Source organism: Hippopotamus amphibius, chromosome 5, assembly GCF_030028045.1.
Source record: "Hippopotamus amphibius kiboko isolate mHipAmp2 chromosome 5, mHipAmp2.hap2, whole genome shotgun sequence".
NCBI lineage: Eukaryota > Metazoa > Chordata > Mammalia > Artiodactyla > Hippopotamidae > Hippopotamus > Hippopotamus amphibius.
The window spans coordinates 43,749,735-43,764,146 of record NC_080190.1 but is presented as its reverse complement, the minus strand read 5'-3'; the positions used below and the strand labels follow the sequence as shown (position 1 = coordinate 43,764,146).

General features: G+C 32.8%; 1 protein-coding gene across 17 annotated transcripts in view; it reads left to right on the top strand.

Annotated features, from left to right (window-relative positions):
• PCDH15 (protocadherin related 15) overlaps positions 1–14,412 on the top strand; it is a 764,244-nt gene that overhangs the window by 629,082 nt on the left and 120,750 nt on the right. The window lies entirely within an intron of this gene.

Sequence of the window (14,412 nt, the reverse complement as noted above, 5' to 3'; positions counted from 1 at the left end):
GACATCTCCAAATACCAACCCATTGAGGATTAGGTCTTCAAAATATGAATTTTACTAGAACAGAGTTCATTTTGTAGAGAGAGAGAGAGAGAGTGTGTGTTAGAAAGTGAAGAATTTATTGAAAAAATAATGAAACTAAAATGACTAAATGTGCATGATTGCTTCATGACTGGTTATAAGTAAAAGCATGTTTTAAAATGCTCTGCTGCGAATATAGTAGAATTTTCCTTTCATGATTTTATCTCAATTAAGTTAAAACATTCATGTACTTTTATTAGTATGTTAGGACCTATTGGAGATAATTTCCTCACAAACATAGTTTTCTCACAAACATTTGAAGGAGGCTCACTACACACTGTATTTTACTATTTATTCCTTCTGGACATAGCATTAAAAGGCAGCCAGTCATTACACTCCAGAGGCTCATAGCCATGGGCTGGAAACAAAGAACTATACAAAAATATAACGCACTGTAAAAATACAATAATAGAAGCTCGGAGTACTGAGGAAGAATGTTGGAGACACACTTAGCTGTGTCTGAACATGATCAGCATAGTTTTGAGCTGTTTGTTGAAGGAAAAGTAGAGTTTAGCCACTCCACAAAAATGTGGAAGAATGTTCCATGTCAAAGAATCAGGATATACAGAAGGATAAGTAAGGGATATGGGAGAATGTATTGAATAACAGAATATTTTAGTTCCATCTCTAGAGAAAATTGAAAGTTAAGCAATTATTAATTGAGGCTCAAGAAAAATGAAGATTTCATACAATAGAACACTTTATCATATTCTAGAATTTGTATTTTATTGTTCTCTTAATTCTAAGAACTACCTAAGAATTTTAAGCTGAAGCAGGGACTAAGATACTGAAGGAAGAACTAGGTGATGCATCTGGGAACATTTACCACATTAAACCAAATAGTTTTCACCTTTCATAAAAAGCTATCTTCACAATATTCAAGCACTAAATTAAATTATGTTATATAACTACAAGAAAATGCTATACAATACATATGTAAACCTTTGAAATGTAAAATATATTTAAGACAATGAGAATTCTTGGTCAATCTGTGTTAAAGGTCATTTTCTTCCTTATGTCCATTACCTGTTTTCTTTCCTTTTGTGTTGACTTGGTAATCTATGGACACCAATTCTTTGCTATGGGACATACAGTTTTCTGCTTTTTGATAGCTTCGCTGAATGTGTTTATTTTGGTCTTCTGAGGAACCAAAATGAATGTAAACTCACTTGTGTTTCTCACCAACTTATCTAGATCAGATGCTTACAAAAATTGTACCCATTATCTGAGGTGGGTCCAAAAAATCCCTGAGCTTCAACCCAACAAAATTCCCACCTTTGTTCTCTAAAACTTCTCACCCCAAGTCTAGTCATTTCTTGAAAGTTCCAAAGGAAGAAAAAAGTGGTATCCTGCATAACACTTTCCCTTTAAATAAACTCAGCAAATGATTTCCCTTTTTTTCTGTGCTTTCATTTGGAACCATTTCCTTAGTAAGGGACGTTTGCCTCTAGAGCTCTCTATCACAGTGCCCGTTAACTCTTTTAGCTAAAATATTGTGGCATTAAGGCCAGGGTCATGGATCTCATAGGGACATTCCTCATTTAGATTTCTTTTTTTAAATGTTTTTGTTTAACGTCACTTTTTAAAAATAAAGATGTTTTGTTCAATGAATAATTTACCATTTCTTATATCCTCTGCATAGAACTACTAACTGCAAATAGATTCTATTAATAAAATTGTTAACTTAGAGAAGAAAAAAGCTGGCCAATTATTTGTGCTAAAATTAAAAGCAGTCACATGAGCACATGTGGAAGAATTTTTTGACCTTACAGAAGAACATTTCTAACAATTGCAAACAGTGCCCTTGACTGTCCCAGTTCATTTGTTATTCTGGCATATAAAGGCATTTGGGTAATCTTGTTGCATTCTACACTTTATGAAGAAAATCCTACATAAGCATCAGCGTAATTTCCCTAATGATTTCAGTAGTACTTAGATACTGAGCAGCATTGTTTTGTTTTCTATCAGACAGCCAGAAAACTTAGGTAATACAGAAGTTATGTTGAATATTGATAGAAGACATTGCTTTATGAGTAAATGTAAAGTATTGAACTTAAATATTTACATAGGTTTAAATTTGATGTAAAAAATGGAAAGAACTATTAAAAAAAAAAAAAGGAAACCTAAGGCTTCTTCATTGATCATCTCTCCATTCTTTTGAAGAATTTTGGAAAAGTTTATAGCAGAATGTGCCTGGATGCCTCCTATATCCTTTCCTCTGCCTCCTGGGCATACAGCTAGAGTACTTTCCTAGCCTCTCTTGCTCAGTGGAGACCTGTGACTGAGTTCTGGCCAGTAAAATGTAGAACAATATGTTCTGACTTAACCCTTACCCTTGAATGGGTGAAATGGAAAAAATGCCCAGGGAACCTTGGTATCTATATGTTGACAATTGTAGAAATAAAAGATAAAAGGTGCCTAAGCCTTTGAATCACAGCTTGGAGGAGAGCTATCTACCTAGGAAGGCGCTCAATGAACTGTTATGTGAGCAAGAAATTGAGGGGCTTATCTATCATATTAGCTAGTAGTTATGACTAATCAAGTTGATCAACATTTTATTAGTGTAAAACAACTAATCATATAATATATTAATCATTTTAGAAACTTTTTTCATTATCCAGTTTGTCATTTTAAAAACAGTATTTGTGGAAGAATATTTTTGTTCTTACATGGTATTTTCCTTACATATGTTCAACCAGTATCTTTGTCAGAATGCCTACATTATTTCAAATTGCTGTGAAAACCAATGCAGTTTCCCTCCATAAAAGAAAGAGAGAGAGAGAAATAAAGAAGGAGGAGGAGGAGGAGGAGGAGAAAGAAGGACAGGAGGGAGGAAGGTGGTTGTTAACCTCATATGCTCCCTTTCCTCTCTTACTTTTTTTTTCAAATTTGTTTACTGCCTCAGCCTGAATGTGTAAAACTTTCAGAGATGCTAAACAATCTTATTCATCCTTGATTATCAGGATGATCCCTTGTGTTGGAATTAAAGGATGGCAGAATATGCCACCTGAAAATATGCCAATTTGGCATAGTTTTATTTTGAGCTGAAAGCACTTAAAAAAAAAAAAACAGCAGACGCAAGAAGTGCATTCTGATCTCACCTTTTATTCCTGAAAACAGGAGATTAAAAACCCCCAGTGTGAAAGATGCCCTCCCTGTACTAGGAAAAAAGAAACATTCTTTAATGGGGAGTGAAACTCAAGATAATTCTAAAATAATTTATATCATCCTTTAGCCTCATCACATAGTTTAGTTACTTTTCCACTATTGCCTCTCTTTGTTCATCCTAATATAAACATATGTAGGTTTCACTGTTTCTTTGGGTCTTCATTTCTTTTTTTGTTTGTTTTTTAAAGCTCTCTATTAGAATATAATTGCTTTACACTGTTATGCCAATTTTTGAGGTATACCAAAGTGAATCAACTGTATTTATACATATATCCCCATATCTCCTCCCTCCCACGGCTCCCTCCCACCCTCCCTTTCCTGGCCCTCTAAGTCATCACCCATCATTGAGTTTATCTCCCTGTGTTATGCAGGAACTTCCCATGCACATATGGGCACCTTATCTTTGACAAAGGAGGCAAGAATATACAATGGAAAAAAGACAGCCTCTTTAATAAGTGGTGCTGGGAAAATTGGACAGCAACATGTAAAATAATGAAATCAGAACACTTCCTAACACCATACACAAAAATAAACTCAAAATGGATTAAAGACCTAAATGTAAGGCCAGACACTATAAAACTCTTAGAGGAAAACATAGGCAGAACACTCTATGACATAAACCAAAGCAAAATCCTTTTTGACCCTCCCCCTAGAATAATGGAAATAAAATATAAAATAAACAAACGAGACCTAATGAAACTTAAAAGCTTTTGCACAGGGAAAGAAACCATAAACAAGACAAGAAGACAAACCCCAGAATGGGAGAAAATATTTGCCAATGAAACAACTGACAGAGGGTTTTCATTTCTTTATGAGGGTTCCCATGTCACATGAAACTTATATGAATGTGTATGCTTTCTCCTGTTAATCTGTTTTATGTTATCATAATACTTAGGCTCAGCCAAAACACCTAAGAGGCTAGAGGTAGAATTTTACCTCTGCTACAGGATTGCTCCTGGTGGAAAAACTTCTACTTCACATGATCAAATTTCAGGGGATCACAAAATGTAATGCAAGATTTCTGTTCTTTGTGGGATGGGGAGAAGAGGATGTTTATAGGTTACAAACAGAAAGTAGTAATCCAAGATAAGCAGCATAAAAGTTGGGGTGTATTTGGTTTTTATATCTTAAGAATGGCTTCATTCCAATATTGACTTTTGAATTGCTTAGGAAAAAAATAGTTTTCAGCAAATAACTAAGTATTAAAGAGAGGTCTGAAAGATTAAATATTCATTTGTTTTAGAATTTTGAACAGAATTTTTAACCTGATCTCCCTCCCCTGGCTCAGTTATTTTTAGAATGACCAGTTGTTACATATTTAAATCTCAGGATAGTAAGATTAGTTAGGGTAGGTTGGGCTGCTGTTAAAAAAAAAACCCTAAAGTTCACTGATTTACATGTGAATACAAAAATACATGTATCTTTGGCTCACATGAGAGTCTGAAGTGTTTTCAGTTGACAGTAGCTCTTCTTATAGTTCCTCCATGCGGTCATTCAGGCACCCAGGCCATTAGGGTCTTCCATCTGTAACATTCTTCTTCAAAATAATACCAACTATTGCCATTTCTGTCTATAGAAAGGGAACAGGAGCAGAAATCCACATCTAGGGATATCCTGAATCAATCCTGAGGTAGGAGTTGCAAACTTCACATCAGCTCACATTCCATTTTGAAAATCCAAGCAAACGTCTATACTTAACTACAAAAGAGTGGAGAAATACTTCTCCTTGGTAAGCAGCTATGTCCTAGTTCCACCTCTATTATTGAGGAAAAAGGGAAAATGGTGTTTGTGGAGAGCTAGCACATTTAACATGTAATTTTAGACAAATTATATTTTAATTGCAGTAAGTCATTTTAAAATCAGTTTCTATTAAGAATATATAATATTGGGTATATGAACCAATGATGTAATAGTATAGAAACATTTTTATTTTTAAATATGCATTCGGTGAAATAGTTTACATTCTTCTTAAAATAGTAAAAGAATAGACATTTTTAAAAAAATTCAAAGCAAATCTCATATGAACATTTTTGGGTTTTTTAAATTATTTTTAAATTATTGCAGCTCATCAAATATTAATGTTATAGCTTCCAAACTAAACCTTCCCGCACTTCAAGCTAAATTTATAATTTACTATTATTGCTTTACTATTTGTTAACAATTAATTGCTTTCTCCATTTTCCTAAGAAGTCTAATTGTCTTGATCACAAAAGTAAAGGAAAAGAAAATTAAAACGAAACCATTATGGTAGAGTGTAAATGAGAGTCATGAGCTATAGGCTAGCTTTGTGGAGACCATCAAAAAAATTTGAGAGGTGGCATTTACTATTTGGCGAAACTTTTTCCAATGTACCAGTTCTACCTAGACAGAAGAACAAAATACATTATTCTTTTTATAGAATTGAAAACATTTAAATTTTGAACTACTGGTAATAACTTCATAGCTGGAGTATAACAGTTATCTTTTCTAAAATTATAAAAGTACAAATAGCAATAAGAAATTCATAAACATCATAGTAAATATTTTAATATTTACTAAAGGAGAAACCTACTAGATTGTGAGCTGTTTTTTTCTTTGTTTTTAAGCTATGTAATTTTTATTTTATTTTATTTTTTTATTTTTTATTGAAGTACAGTTTATTTTAAATGTGTAGGTTTCAGGTGTATAGCAAAGTGATTCAGTTATATAATATATATGTATATATGTATATGTGTGTGTGTGTGTATTCTTTTTCAGATTTTTTTCCTTTATAGGTTATTACAAAATATTGAGTATAGTTCTCTGTGCTAGTCAGGAGGTTCTTATTGGCTGTCTACTTCATATATAGGAGTGTGTATATGTTAATCCCAAACTCCTAATTTATCTCTCCCCACCCCTTTCCTCTTCGGTATCCATAAGTTTATTTTTTATGCCTGTGGGTCTGTTTCTGCTCTGTATACAAGCTTATTTGTATCATTTTTTTTTTCAGATTCCACATGTAGCTGATATCATATGATATTCATCTTTTTCTGGCTTGCTTCACTTAGTATGATAATCCCTAGGTCCCTCCATGTTGCTGCAAATGGCATTGTTTCATTCTTTTTATGGCTGAGTAATATTCCATTGTATATATTTACCACATCTTCTTTATCCATTCATCTGTTGATGGATATTTAGGTTGCTTCCATGTCTTGGCTATTGTAAATGGTGCTGCTATGAATATTGGGGTGCTTGTATCTTTTTGAATCACAGTTTTCTCCAGATATATGCCCAGGAGTGGGATTATAGGATCATATGATAGATCTACTTTTGATGACAGATACATAGTAGGTTAACTGACTAATGTAAAATTAGCAATATAACAAAAAAAAAACCCTCCTTTCACATACTTATGCCTCTGTTTCCTATTCATAATTTAAAAGTTCCTTACTTTCTGCTAATGGTTTGTGAAAAAGAAATAAGGAAGTTTGTAAAATTATTCAAGGATTTAATAGACTACACTATATTATTGAAATAATTTAGCTTATCAAAATGAAGAGATATTTTGCACATTATTTTATTTATAATTTATAATTTGGAAATACTTTATATGTGTTGGAAAAAATTTTGATTTTGTCTCTCCTCAAATCCTGTGAACTGAAGTTGTTTCCTGATGGTATGACTTCAAATATTTTTTAAGGGTAGGTGGAATCTCAAAATGAGAAAGCAATTTTCCCCATGCCGATATACGTTTACTTTTATAATGGCCAGATTTACATTTCTTTTTTGTTTTTTTTTTTAAGCTCTTTATTGGAATATAATTGCTTTACACTGTTGTGCCAGTTTTTGCTGTACGACAAAGTGAATCAGCCATATTTATACATATATCCCCATATCCCCTCTCTCCCGCAACTCCTTCCCACTCTCTCTTTCCCAGCCCTCTAAGTCATCACCCATCATCCAGTTTATCTCCCTGTGTTATGCAGCAGCTTCCCACTAGCTATTTTAATTTTGGTAGTGTATATATGTCAATGCTACTCTCTCACTTCATCCCAGCTTTCCCTTCACCTCCCACCCTATCCCGTGTCCTCAAGTCCATTCTCTATATCTGCATCTTTATTCTTGTCCTGTCACCGGGTTCATCTGTACTATTTTTTTTAGATTCCATGTATATGAGTTAGCATACAGTATTTTTTTTTTCTCTTTCTGGCTTACTTCACTCTGTATGACAGACTCTATGTCCATCCACCTCACTATAAATAACTCAATTTCCTTCCTTTTTATGGCTGAGTAATATTCCATTGTGTATATATGCCACATCTTCTCTATCCATTCATCTGTTGATGGGCATTTAGGTTGCTTCCATGACCTGGCTATTGTAAATAGTGATGCAATGAACATTGTGGTACATGTTTCTTTTAGAATTATGGTTTTCTCTGGGTATGTGCCCAGTAGTGGGATTGCTAGGTCATACGGTAGTTCTATTTTTAGTTTTTTAAGGAACCTCCATACTGTTTTCCATAGTGACTGTACCAATTTACATTCCCACCAACAGTGCAGGAGAGTTCCCTTTTCTCCATGCCCTCTCCAGCATTTATTGTTTCTAGATTTTTTGATGATGGCCATTCTGACCACTGTGAGGTGATACCACATTGTGGCTTTTTCACTTGCATTTCTCTAATGATTAGTGATGCTGAGCATCTTTTCATATGTTTGTTAGCCATCTGCATGTCTTCTTTGGAGAAATGTCTATTTAGGTCTTCTGTCCATTTTTGGAGTGGGTTATTTGCTTTTTTGGTATTAAGCTGCACAAGCTGCTTGTATATTTTGGAGATTAATCCTTTGTCAGTTTCTTCATTGGCAAATATTTTCTCTCACTCTGAGGGTTGTCTTCTTGTCTTGTTTATGGTTTCTTTTGCTGTGCAAAAGCTTTTAAGTTTCCTTAGGTCCCATTTGTTTATTTTGATGCACTAGATTCTCCTTGGTCCCTCCGGTAGTTGTAATACTCAAAACAGACTCATTTTTTTAATTTCATGACTTCTTCAAACCAATCTTTCTAATTGAATTAGATTAAACAGAGGATGAAGACATCATTTGCTTCATCTATTTGTCATTAGATGAACATCTACTTTTCCCAGAAAACACTGGGTTCTTCTTAAAACTTTTGAAAAGTATATAACTCTTCAGACTGTATAATATTTATTTCTATAACTATGAACAAGCAACCATATTATTTAGAAGCATGTGCACAATCAGAATCTTCAAAAGTGTAACAAATTTCCATTTTCCTGCATCATTCTTATTTAATTTAGTTCTTTTAGTTTTTCTTTTTGACAAAGAAAGGTATATCAGTAATTTAAATGTCTTGGAGTTTGCATGCCCCAAATCATCCTTCTTTATTCTCCCTCTCCTTCCTTTCCTTGAAATAAATTTCTTAAAGAGTTAATGGCATTTCTTTATCTTTGGTTGTTGGAGAAACCCTCCCTTCTCAAAATCATCTCCAGCTGGCTTCACTTTTTTTTTCTTTGCAATGGATAAGTTCAAGTATTAGCCCCTTACCTTATACAAATAATCATAAATTTTGAGTTATTACCATTCAGGCATTTAAGAAGTTTTCTCTATGTCCATATTCAATCTTATATCTTAATTTAAACCATATTTCACAATTTGATTTTCACTGGAAGAGAAAAATAGGTTAATCTTACCCATAAAAATTCTGTTCTCAAAAAGTCACACTATGTAATGGATGAAATAGACCATAAAGGTCATTCTTTCAGCCTAATAATTTAATACTTGATTTCTCCAATATCCTTGCCACAAAGTTTTTCATCTTTATTTTCCTAGAAATTTTTCTCTAAATGTTCATGAATATTTTGAATTTAATTTATATATTTCAAAATACTAATACTCCTTTTGAATTTTGATCCCCTTAATGCCCTGTATTAGTTCATATTTGTCCTCTCACAATTAGACATCAAGATGAGATTTAACAAGCATGTATTTTATTAGGAGAAATACCTATGGGAGAGAAATGAGGAGGAAGGAGGGTAAGGCTAGGAGAACATTTAAAGCACATGCATTCTGATCCCAAGTGAAGAACAGGGAGAAAAGTTCATATATAAACATCCTAGCCTGCTGTGTCATTAGAGTGACTAATGTGTCATTTCAGTAAGTTTCTGCATGATGATTGGGGAGTCAAACCATAGTCCAAAGTCAAAGATATTCTGTGTTTCCCAGGAAGGGACCTGCCTTAACATCTCTGCTTTTCTTAGTGACTATCTGAAAGCAGAGCCTAGGAACATGACCTTCATATAAACACAGAAATATACTTCAGAGCATAGCAACTGGAACCTTGGTCAAGCGTGCTTCTTGTAGTTGGAGATCTGTGAGGCACACTCTCACTGCCGCCGCATGTCTCCATATCTGATAAGAGGTTTTCAGTCAATTATTTACTTGGGTCTTCTGCTAAATAGTTATACTACCATAGTCAAAAAATAAATTGTATATATCTTTCATTTAATCCAGATAGAGATATCAAAATCCCAATAGTAGTTCAAACACAGAATATTACTTGAGAATAGATTGACTCCTGTAGGTCAAGTGAGTTAGCATTTGGAAGAATGACATTTGGCCTTCATCTCAAGATGATGGACTAATACTTAAACACACTGGGATTCACTTGTCTTGAGTTTTAGAGGTAAATATCATGGAAAGGTCAACATGTCTGGAATAGATCATAGATTTTAAATGTGAATATTGATTTTGAATGGAAAATGCAGTACCTCATACAGTTTATCAAAAATTTTACCAAGGACAATTATTTACAAATTTTCTAAACAAATATGTTACCAATATAGATATACCTTGGTATTTATTTAAAATGAAAGTGTATCAACATTGATTATTAAACTCTGCATGATTTAATACCATATTTATATTAATTTTTAAGGATTAGTGTATTTTAAAATGTAATTTCCATAAAAATAGAAACTCAAAATTTGTATTTGTATATATAGAAAAGAGAAGGGGCAGATATTCCTAAGGTACTTTTATTAACCTTTTGAACAAGTTGTTATTTTGATAACTCTTAGAAAAATATTATGTCATTTTCAATTTCCAGTATTATTCAAATTTAATATACCAAATTCAAAATAAGAATAACATACATATAAATATCTTGACTTTTTAGAAAATTCAGATACACTTGAATGAAGAAAATAATCTTGTCAGTTTTCCTATTAAAGTTAAAAATTGATACTTTGCTGATTAATGTGAATTAATCTTGTAACAAATGACAATGCAAAGATTTTGTACAGTTTATATTCAGAATAAGTTTCTCAAATGGCTGTGTACTGAAGAATAAGAATACAGTAGATTTTATAAAGAACTCTGAAAGATAAACAGTCTACCTTCTGATATACAAAAACAGAGAGAAAGCATAATTTAAAATCCGGAAATCCATTTTTATATACTATGAAAAATGAAAACAATGTTATCACAATGGCCAAGGAAATGATGAGTGAGCATTTCTAGTTAACATTTCATTATTCAAGAGAATTAAAATTATGTTGAGGAACATTGCCATTATGCTTATATAAACCAAATAAGTTTGGACTTAGGAATTTTGAGAAAATATTTTTTATCAGTAAGTGCAATAGTTTAGGAGAAACTATTGATCTTGATCTCAAAGAATGAAAAAGAAAAAGAAAGCAATGTGAAAACTGTAAATATAAAATAAACCCACATGCAGAGAGCATCACTTGATTGCTAAAGTTGTTTTCTATTTTAATTTAGATTTATTGTTCAATATAAGAGCTGACTTTACTTGACAATAACCTTTCCTCTCTTTTTATGGCACTACTAAAATCTTGCCTCAAAGATAATAGATTTTGTCTCTTTAACTATTGAAAGAGTAACTCTGACAATCCTTCATTTCAGCTTTCATAGGCTTTCTCTGTATCCACATGGAATTTAATTTCTCCTTCACTTTTTCAAGGTTATATATAGTTTGACATTTGCTCACAGAGCAGAGTGAAGCAAGTCTTCTAACAACAAAGGACTCAAGTTCTAACAGTTCATTTTAAATCCTCTGTTTAGAATTTAAAACAAACTTTTCCATTAAAAGTGTTATTATAGATTCTTTATTTTCATTGCATTCTCTCTATGAGAAATTTTAGTTCAAGTACAACATATAATATGGTACATTACTTTTATTTTGTTAATAGTTAATGTAAACTTTTTTTGAAGCAAAATAACATGAGAGGGTCCTAAGGTTTAAAACCTGGCTGCACCGCACCATTTATCAGCCCTTGGTTGAATTTGGGCAAGTTACCTAAACTCCTTGAGGCCAACTTCCTAGGGATTACTTTATATATGAGAGAAAGAACTTTGTAAAGTACTAGGTACAGAAAACATGCTTAAAAATGTAGTTGTGATATTATTATTTGCTAGGCTTATGTCAGGTGTTGGCCATGCAAAGATTTTTTTAAATGTAGTTTTTGTTTTCAAGGAGTTTATACACAGGAAGGAAAGAAGTAATCCTAATTGCCTGACTTCTGGTTGCCCCCAGGTGATGGGATGAAAAGCCTTCTGTGTCTATGTTTGGAAGAATAGCACACATTTACCATATTTTCAAAACAAGAGAAGTGGGAAGAAATAATTGCCTAAAAGTAAATAAAGCTATGAGGAAGGAAAAGTGGATGCTAAGCAAAACAAAATGTCACAAGTTAATTTCTTTACCCTCATTTGTTAACAGATCATCAGCAGTTTTTGATTTAAAAAAATTCTATGGAAATATCACTCTAGTTGCAATGTGGGCAATGGATTTCTACTCAGTATGAATGTTAGTTTAAATAATAATGCCTTGAATATATGTATGATGGTTAAAGATAATTAGTTCTCATTACCAAATATGGTTTGTTATTCTTGGTATCATCTTATAGTCATCTTCATAAATAAAATAACTCTTTCAGCTGTTGTCACACATAGAGGGATATTCCCACACTTTTTTTTTAATTCCCAAACTTTGCAAACTTCCCCATTACTTCATAGTACTTATTGATAATTTAATGAACATCACCACTGTGTAGAGAAATCTTGAATTACTACTTGCACTTATTTGTTGTGAATTCCCAGGCTTGATAGCTCATATAATTTCAACCAATTGACATTGACAGTTTTATAAAAATTGAGGAGATTTAGAAAAAATTACACATGAGTCATGTGGACTGTTCCACATATAATTATAAAAGCCCCATATGTATGCTTTATTATGAAGCCCATTTTAATAACACATCAAAACAGTGAGTATTTTACTGTGCTATATATTCTTTTCCCACACTTTAGAGTCAAGTTCCTGATACACAGGATGAACAGGACTCCTTACAGAATTGTTTGTGAAGCCTAGTTCTATCTCACTGATGCTATATTTTACTTGTCTTTTTACAAATTTCTCAGAATGTTCTGTGAGCTGTGAATTTCAGTTCGGGGTAGGATAAAAAAGATGAAGCAGGAAAATTAAGGTTATTTTTTCTTAGATTTTGCTAATTCATGCACCATCTTTGTCCACTAATTTATTTAACAGTTTTTAAAAAATATAGACACAATGCTGTGTACAGAGTATAAAATAGAACAGTTAATAGGGAACACATGGTCTCTCTAAAGTGTGTAATTCATAGGAGAAGGCAAACATTGAAAATGTTTACAAAGAAGGTAAAATGGCTGCTATATTCAAATGGCATTAGTTCCTTTCCTCATCTTGTCAATAATATTTATTGAACACATAACTACACTAGAAATAATAACACTGAACAAAATATACATGGTTCCTACCCTCAGAGATTTTACAATATATGTAGTAGGCAGAAATTAATCAAATGATCATAAGAAGCAGATTATAATTACAAACTTATAAGTGATGTTGAAGAAAGCAACATGACTTTATGAGCACTTATAACAAAGCACACAACAGCAGCAATGGGGAATATCAGAGCAAATTTCTTTGGAAAAAGCAGGCATTGAGATGTCACTAAGTAGTAATTAGACTTGTAGCTGAAGAATTATAGTGGGCTCAGGAATTGAAAGGAAATTGATTGCATAAAAATCCTAAATTGGAAAGGAGGAAAACACATTCCAAGATTTAAATAAGGGCAGTATGGTTGAGGAAGAGAGAATGAAGGTAAACTACTGTAAGATGAGGCAGAAATTTGGGGCATAAAGATTTGAGTTTTATCCTGTGAACACTGGGAAGCCACTGAAACATGGTAAGCATGTGGTGGGCTGAGAAAGCCCAGATTGGTAGTGATGTAAGTACATGTGAACTTTAGAAAGATGGCTGACCACTTTATGGAAGTCAGACAGGAAAGGAGTCAGAGTGGATGAATGTGGACTGGCCGAAAGAAAACTATAGTATTTTAAGCAAAGAACAGTGACAGTGGGCCTAGAGTAAGAGAGTGGTGAAGGGAAGTTGACAAGACCTAAAAGAAAATCTCCTAGACAAAGCAGTGTTAAAGTAGAAACCTAAAGACGTGCCCTAAAGAATTAGTCAGGAGAAGATTGTACTAGGAAGCGAGAGTAGCATACATAAAGGCCCAGAGAGAGGAGAATTACAGAATGTTCTAAGAATTCAAAGTCCAGTATAGAGCATAGAAGTCTCTGGGATAGAGTGGTTGGTGATGAGAATGGAAACATAAGTAGAGTCAGATTTTGAGGGTATTTATGAGCCATATTAAAGACATTGTTCATTTTCAGAGAGAAATTTGAGGACGTTGAAGAAATTATCTCTAATTTTAATCCATCACACCATGCCAATATTCTCTTATCTTCCTCAGGAAAAGTAGAAGAATGGTTAGAATAGTAAAATATCTTATACAAATATTTAATTATATAAATGTCACATTGTGAATGATGACAAAAACAGTAGCATTTTAAAAAATGTATTCAAAATGTTGTTATACACTATTTCTAATTTTATAACATTTACATCTCAAACTAAAAAAAAATGATTCCAGGATTAAGGGGTTTTACATGATTATTTTATTTATTTTCATTTCTCAGTGTATCAGGTAGGTATTATACATAAAAAGAGGGAAAAATCAAATTTCAATCAGACATAGTAAGCAAAGTGAATCTGTTTTTGGTAAATCTTTATCTAATGGATTCTAAATAATAAATTACCATATTTAAGGGGAAATGTTGATACTAAGTCTT